Raw genomic sequence first — 8,643 nt, 5'->3', positions numbered from 1 at the left:
TCAGTGTGGGCCTAACAACGATAGGAAACACTATTTTCTTCTGCATGATTTTTATGTGACGTCACGTGATTCTCTGGATGCGGTCGGTAAAGATGATGCTGGTGCCAGAGTTCCTGTGCGTAATGTTAAGATTGGAAATGTTAAAGCAGCCTTTAACCGCATTACTGCTGCTCGTGTTTTGAATCCAATGACTGGCAAATCGAAGTTGGTGTATTGTCAGCATGATCCTGGTTCGCAGTTGACCTTTGTTTCGAGTGACTTGGTGTGCGAACTTGGTCTTAAACTGTATGATAAAGCGTCGTTTAAAATGGATACTCTGGCTGGTCAGAAACCTACTTGTGCTGACCTTGTTAAACTCAACATCCAGTCGTTAGAGACTGATGAACTGTTTTGTGATATAACCTCGGTGGTTAACCCAGCTTGGGCTGACGATGTTAAAACTTTACCCCATAAACAAGATTTAAGTGGTTTCCGTCATTTTCATGACGTGAATATGTTTCATTTGAATGATTGTAGTACTGTAGATGTACTGATTGGCAACGACAACGCTTATTTGATGTGTGCTAAAGAAGAGCGTGTTGGTGACAATCGTAGTGAACCGCATGCTTTGCTCACTCCTCTCGGTTGGTTGGCTTGTGGTGGTAAGTCACCCTTAGTTGAAAGCGTTGCTAAAGTGTGCAGAGTGCAGACGTCTTCAGAGTCGGATGTCATCTCTGGCTTTCAGCGTAAAATTGAGTCTCGCGATATGGAAATAACAGACCTGAATAAAGTCATTCAGGATTTGACTTTGCAAAATGAAACCTGTGAATTGTCTCGCAATGATATTTTGGCTAGAGAACTTGTCGAACCGAATATTGAGTTGAAAGATGGTCGATTTGAGATACCTGTTCCGTTGAAGGAAGATATTGATCTACCTAACAATTTTGTGTTGGCGTCAGATAGAGCTGCTGCTTTAAGAAAGAAAGCTTTAAAACAACCTGAACTTCGTGATTTCCTTACTGACACCATGAAAGATCTTAAATCTAATGGCTATATTGAGCGCGCGGGTGAAGCAGGAAATGTCAAGGGATTTGAATGGTATTTACCATACTTTGTGACGTCACAATTAAAAAAGCGTATTGTTTACGATGGCAAGTCTGAATTTCGAGGAACTTGTGTTAATGATGTAATGTTTTCGGGTCCTGACTTGTTAAACCCTCTGGTAGATGTCTTGGCTAGATTTCGGCTTGGTAGATTTGGTCTCATGGCTGATGTGACTAAATGCTTCTTTCAAATAATGTTACCTGAGTCGCAAAGGGATTTGTTTCGTATATTGTGGTTTGAAGATGATGACCTTGAAAATGGTAGGATGGTACCATTTCGTTTTTGTGTACACCCTTGGGGAATAAAGAGTAGCCCGTATATCGCTTGCTTGGCTATAAAGAAAATGATCGAGCAGAATCCCAGCAGTGCTGGTGAATTGACTCTCTGCAATATTGCAAATAATATGTACATGGATGATTTTATATTTTCGGCTGATAGCTTAGAGGAAGCTCAGCAAATCACTCATGAATCAATTGCTTTGTTTGATAGCCGTGGGTTTAAACTTGTTAAGTGGAGTGCTAACAAGGAGTCTATGATTGTCTTGTCAAATTTGGATAATGAGATGCTTTCACCTTTGATTCGTGACATTGACTTTCAGACTGAAAATATGACTTTGCCATCAGCGAAGACATTGGGTTGTGTGTGGCAAACCGAGTCTGACGAGATGCGTATCGCATGTTCCTTAAAGCCCTTAGCTAAACACACGCGCCGAAGTATGCTCAGTCAGCTTGGACAAAATTTTGATCCGCTAGGCTTTGGAGCGCCATTTTTTCTAAAAGCACGCCTTATACTTCAGCAATTGGCGATAGACAAGTTTGATTGGGACACCGAGGTCCCTGATAGCTTTGTTAAAGAGTGGGAGTCGTGGCTTCGCTCTTTGGACCTGCTTAAAGATTTTTCGTTACCGAGATGGTATTTTGCAAACTCTGGTGTGTGCAGTCCGGATGATATTGTCTCATATCAATTGCATGGGTTTAGTGATGCTTCGAATCAAGCTTTCTCTTCTGTTGTTTACTTACGTAGACTGGTTAACGGAGTTCCGAGTGTGTCTTTCGTTCTGAGTAAATCTACCATTGTTGTAAAAAATCAGTTTTCTTGGCCGATAGCTAGGAAAGAGCTTGTTGCCGCTTTGAATACAGCAAGACTCGTGAAGCAGGCCTACGAGGCATTGAAGATGCCCGACTGCAGTAAGTATTTTTGGTGTGATTCTCGGACTGTGTTGCAGTGGGTTAAGAACCCTGATTTACGTTTGAATAAGTTTATTACGCGTCGAGTTGAGCATATTTTATTGTTGTCTGGAGCCCAGGATTGGCGTTTTTGCCCTACCGATATGAACCCAGCTGATGTTGGCACAAGGCCAAATCTTATTACAAAGAAAGAGTTTCGCGAGTTGTGGTTAAATGGTTCTAGTCTTCTCTATCAGTGTGAAGAAATTCCATCTGTAGAAAACCCCACTCCAGTACCTGTCCATAGCCTATATCTTCGTGACGAAGAGGGGTCGCTTGACGTTGGACAGGGTGGCCTTCACAGATTGATCGAGGCCGCACCTTCTTTGTATGTTATGAAAAAGAGAATTGCTTATTTGGTTGCTTTTGTTGAATTTTTGTGCTGTAAAACGAAAAAGCGTAGCTTTATGAAGCCAAAACTGGACGCCTCTTATCTTGATAGAGCCTTAGACTTAACTGTGAAGTTTGTTCAGAAAAGCGTGTATGGCGATGTGTTACATTTAATGACCAAACGATCGCCGGATGCACTTGAGGAAGTGATAAAGCGGGGTAGTGTTGGCGCTTCGCAACGTGAGAAGGAACGCTTGAAAGGATTGCGTTCACTTAAAAAGTACAGACCTTGTGTAGATGATGCTGGTGTAATCCGCATTGAAGGGCGCTTAAGTAATTCTCCCGAGATTTCTCTAGAAGCAAAGCATCCGATTGTTTTGCCTTCGAAACACCCCTTCACTAGGCTTGTTGTACTGTCGCATCATAATCGAAATGCGCACTGTGGAGTACAGCACACTTTGTTGTCTACGCGACAGAAGTTTTGGATCGCTAATGGTAATGCTTCCGTGAAGAGGTATCTTAATGATTGTGGTGTATGTGCGATTGAGAAAGCTCGGCCTATAAGGCAGCTCATGTCTGATTTACCTTTGTCTCGCACAACTGCCCATAGGAAACCCTTTTTTGATTGCGGCTTAGACTATCTTGGACCATTGACCTTTGTTGAAGGTAGGAGTCACAAAAAAGCTTGGGGACTCTTATTCACATGTATGGCATCTCGCGCTATTCATGTTGAGCTGGTTACGTCATTGTCGCTGAGTGATTTTTTACTTGCCTTTACAAGGTTTACAGATTTACGTGGGCAGGTTAATGCTATCTATTCCGATAATGGAAGTACCTTTCAGGCAGCATCTAAGAAGTTACCCGAGTTGATAGAATCAGCTGAATTTCACAACGCCCTGAGACAGAGGGAGATAAACTGGGAATTTATACCTCCGTATGCTCCGGCGCAAGGTGGCGCCTGGGAGGCAATGGTTAAACAATTTAAAATTGCATTTTTTCACATTTTGGACTCTTCAATTGGTAAGCCCAATTTTATTGAACTGCTTACGTACACAGGCAGTGCCGTTCGGATCGTGAACGAACGCCCTTTGGTACCTTTGAGTGACGACCCTAGGGATTTTACTGTCATCACCCCTGCCTCACTTTTGACCCCATACTTAGACCCATACTGTGCTGTTGGGCAACCACATGATCGTGACCAATTAAGAAGGGATTATCGGTTTAATTTGTCACTTTCTCAGCAGTTTTGGAGTAAATGGATCGATTTTTACTTGCCAGGTCTTCAGGGCCGGAAAAAATGGCTAAAAATGGCCGAGAATTTGGAGCCTGGTCAACTTGTAGTGGTAGGTTCTCTCCAAGACATTGGTAAACGTGGGAAGTATCAACTTGGGAGGGTGCATGAGGTAGTTCCACAAATTAGGAAAGGGAAGCCTGTGGTTCGTAGAGCCAAAGTTGCCGTCTGCAACTATGATGAGAGTACGGGGAAAGTAAAAGTAGACTACGTGTTGAGGGATATTTCGTGCCTCGCCCCCGTAAAGAACACCTAAGTGTTAGGGTTTGAGCCTGGTTTTGTCTGCGGTGGCCGATACTTGTCTGAGCCCAGAACAGTCGGTTATTATCGCAACAATTGTATATAGCGTCATTTTAGCGTGTACCTATGGTACCAATTTCATGTATCGTCGTGTATTATTCCGTATTGTTGTTCATTCTTTGCATGCCCTTTGTATTTGCGTATTAACTTAAACGTGAGTGATTCAAACAATTTGTGTATCATGTGTTTTTATTCATTGGCTCACAATTGTCGTCAATTCTTCTTTAGTTATGCCATGTCAGACTGTCATAACTAGGGGCCGCTATGTTCCCGACAATTTTCACCAAATCAAACGTCATATAAAAACCGTTCAAGTCTACTGAATATTACGTCATGGAAATTCCTAAAACATGAGCCAAAATTGCACCAGCGTTCATAAGAATTGTGTCAAACCTGTTTGGGCCTGTTTGGGCCTGTTTAAACAGGAAATATTACATCAGCTTTAAACACCTGTTGGAATGACTTCATAATTGTCTTTCATTATTGCGTCACAGTACTGCATACGTGAATTTGAGATATTGCTATCTATTCTGGTCATTCGTAAAATGATTGTTTGAAAGTTGGCCGCACTTTTAACTGTTGGCTTAGTGCTTGCTAGCTGGACAAAGGTTCCGTCTTTTATCCAAGTAATCTGTTCTGTACCCAGCAAACATTGTACTTCGGCCCAACGTAGTGTGACAGTTGGTAAAATAATGCTCCTCCGTTGGCACTACGTTGTGGCCGAAGTTGACCCAACGTATCTTGCACCATTCGTCGCAGTTGGGACAACTTCTTTAAAATATTTGGGCCAACGTTATCCCAACTCTGCACCCAACGTAGTTAATCGTTGGTACCCTACGATGGCCCAACGTATTTTGCACCATTCGTCGCAGTTGGGACAACTTCTTTAAAATATTTGGGCCAACGTTATCCCAACTCTACACCCAACGTAGTTAATCGTTGGTACCCTACGATGGCCCAACGTATTTTGCACCATTCGTCGCAGTTGGGACAACTTCTTTAAAATATTTGGGCCAACGTTATCCCAACTCTACACCCAACGTAGTTAATCGTTGGTACCCTACGATGGCCCAACGTATTTTGCACCATTCGTCGCAGTTGAGCCGACTTATTTTAAAATCTTTGGGCCTACGTAATCCCAACTCTACTGCCAACGTAGTTCATCGTTGGTACCTACGCTGGCCAAACGCACTTTGCACCTTTCGTCGCAGTTGGTCATACATATTTTGCACTAATCGTTGTAGTTGAGCAACGTTGGTTAAACTTAACCTGCAATTTAAAGTTGACACTGTCCTGATGATCCATATGCCAATACGATGATCATCTTCTTATACTGAGCAAATTTAAGTCAATGATGTAAACAAACGTAAAGTTGTTGAAAAATACATTTATTCGAATGGTAAAATGCACCACCCATGCACAATTCACAGCTACGACAAGACATGCACAAAAGTCTAAAAACACAGTGGACTGAGGTACTTCATGCCTCATCAGAAGACTGCGCCTGGATGTAACAACGTGATCTGTGGCGGCCTCAAACGCAAGTACCTATAAAACAATATGCAACATATGTAAAGAAAATATACTGTACAGTGCAAATTAGATCGTGTTTACAGCACCGCGAAAGAACAGACTCTAATTGCTACATATCTCATGGATATGTGTATGCAACACCCGGTTATTTTACAATAACAAGCATTTTTTTAATACATCCTAACATTCCTCAGTATGTTTTAATTCTGTAATTCGTAGCCTATACGATGGGGTGGGGAATGGGTATACTGTTATGTTCTATTAACCTCTAACATTAATGCACATTCGTTAATCGTGTTAATGTAGTTTGCCTTCTCTAACCAGTGCAAATTATTATTGTTATCGTTTGATAGATCTTCGAAGTCAAGTCTTAAAATGTGTGCATATTTCTTGAAGTTCTGCTCCAGTAATAAACTAATCGCTGGTTTAGTAAATAAAAATGCTTTTATTGCCCTTATTGAGAGAATAGTAACGATTTGTCAGTGACGGAGAGAACAAATGAACATACCCGCAGTACTTTTTTAGCAAGACGTTTAAGCCGGCCCCCATCGCGGTCTTCCCACGTCAGTTTGTGGTCGAGTTCTTGTAGAGTGCATGATTTCGTATTGCTCTGGACAACATCTATAAGTAAAGCAGTTTTGTAAACAAATAATGTTACATCGATTTTTATTTTGACACAATCATCTACAGCAGTGGCCAGCGGCTCTTAACCTGTGTGTAATTACTCAATCTGGGGAGGTTTGAGGTCTTCCAGAGGGCAATGAGCAGGACAGTGCAAATTATTACCAATTTTTAATCAAACTTAAATCATTGTTGGGTTTGGCTATTCTATTCAATTGATTGCCAAAGACTAATAAAATTGGTACGAATGGAATTAATTTTATGCTGCTGTTTGGAAGTCTTCACGAGAAGATGCAGAACAGTGTGTTCTTGTCGAAGGTTGCTTATTTGTGCGACTTTTTCTCTGACATAAACGCCTTGAACTGCTTGCAGGGCAAATGGACAAGGTTATGGGATTTAATAGACAAATAATAGATTTAAGATGCCCATTGCCCACCATGCTTAAGTGGGGTAACGGGTCAGAAAAGGTTAAGAACGTTGCTCTACAGTCTGTTTCACGTGCGTGGCACGAACATCAGGAGAGCTGTAATGAAAATAAAAGCGAGGACATCACCATAAACAAAGCCGCCGAACCCGGGAAGGTCGGCCTTCCGAAGCTTTTCGCAGAGAAGGCCGCCCTTCCCTGCGAAATCGGCCAGATCAATTTTCTAATCTCATATTTTTTATTGCACACGAGTAAACAGCAGGTGTTTTTCAACTGGATCTAGACTGAGGCATTAATCAGGGATAGTAAACAGCAAATTGACAAAAAGGATTACGAAAAAGGTAAACTTCAGATGCTGTAAAACTTATATCCAAGGTTGTTATTTCATTGAAAATTAATCATGAACAGTAAGTATTCTTTCTGGAGACGATATCATACCAACAAAAGGTGAATACAAAACTTAAACAAACTACTTACCTTAACCATGTTCTTTAAGTTTTGCATGGAATCAAAAGAAAACTTTTTCTCTCCACTTAATTTATTTTTCCCCTTCCCTGTCCGCGAGACGTAACTTGCGACTTCGTTTAACAGCACCTGAGGCATCAATCGATTAACCGTGTCGTATAGGCTTCTTCCTCCTATACGACACAGTGTTTGAACTGCAATAGAACAGATGGATGTTGAAATGCATAAGCCGAGATTGTTAAAACAGCCCCATCAAACAGTCGCGGTGCGTACCAGGCTACCAGCGTACAATAGCATGAATTTTTTTGTATATTGGTGTGTACCATGTGATTATGTGTGATGAATTGTGCAATAAGCCTGTTGAGGCAGACATTAAATGGTTTAGAATTTATTCATTCAAGTTTAAACTCATTTTAGGCTAAATAGAAAAACTAACTCCCCACACATACAACTCATGTATTACCAAAAATGTGGGTAACTTTAGATAGGTAATGCGCAGTAAGAACTAAGAACATATCGTGTTCACTAACCACAATCTGATAGGTCTCCTCATTCTCCAGCATGCTGTTTACGGTTTTTAATTCCGCTATGGTTGTAGCAGGAAGAGTGACGTTCATTTGACGTTGCTCTGTCAGAATTGTTTGAAGATAAGTGAACACTTTTCCTTCTGTAAGCAAACGTAAATCCTGGTACAGTGAGCATCTGTATACTTAATATCTACTAGTAGTTGGGCTTAGATTTGTGCTTGTAACCCAATATTGATAACCTTAACCACAATGTCTGGTTGGCTAAAGCTTGCTTTCCAATAAAAAGCACGGTTCTTACTTTTGCAATACAACCGCTGTGAGGACAATCATGGGTTCCACTCCGATACCAAGTTTGGTCAGTTACTCGGGAGATGACAATAGGAGGGGAGACTAGATCCGGGTGAGAATCTTTTTCAAGGTGCCACACATGACGATTAGGATATATATTTAAAATGGACAAAAACACTTTAAAGTTTTCAGAAAAGAGGACAGAAAAACTAGCGACAATCAACAAACAAGGAAGAAATTTTTACAGAAGCAGATAATTCTTTATATCCGATTTATCCGGGTCAGCCGTTTTCTTCAGGACTGCAGACTGTGGGGGGAAAAGCACTTTGTTTTTTAGGAGGGCAATGAAACAATGCAACAACGTAATCTGTACTAAGTGTACTAATCTGATTATGGTCTAACTTGTGTCGTATCGTAAAACCCTATAGGAAGTATTACAACAGTTAATCGCTGTTTCATGTTAACAATTATGTCAAACATTAGATAGACATACCTGTGTTTTCTCTTTTTGTGCAAAACACCTTTGGATGAAGATTGTGATTCATTGTCATCTGT

At 41.1% G+C, this 8,643-nt stretch overlaps 1 long non-coding RNA gene across 1 annotated transcript; it reads right to left on the bottom strand.

The window, feature by feature from the left end:
* Positions 1–5,608: 5,608 nt before the first annotated feature.
* Positions 5,609–8,007, bottom strand: LOC145787983 (uncharacterized). The gene is made up of 4 exons (XR_014291463.1): positions 7,804–8,007; positions 7,286–7,467; positions 6,272–6,384; positions 5,609–5,778 (listed from the first exon to the last, which is right to left on the bottom strand). It is a non-coding gene; the product is annotated as an uncharacterized LOC145787983 (long non-coding RNA).
* Positions 8,008–8,643: the final 636 nt, after the last annotated feature.

This window comes from Aplidium turbinatum, chromosome 18, assembly GCF_918807975.1.
Source record: "Aplidium turbinatum chromosome 18, kaAplTurb1.1, whole genome shotgun sequence".
Lineage (NCBI taxonomy): Eukaryota > Metazoa > Chordata > Ascidiacea > Aplousobranchia > Polyclinidae > Aplidium > Aplidium turbinatum.
The sequence above is the reverse complement of the archived record's forward strand: the minus strand, read 5'-3'. Positions and strand labels throughout refer to the sequence as shown.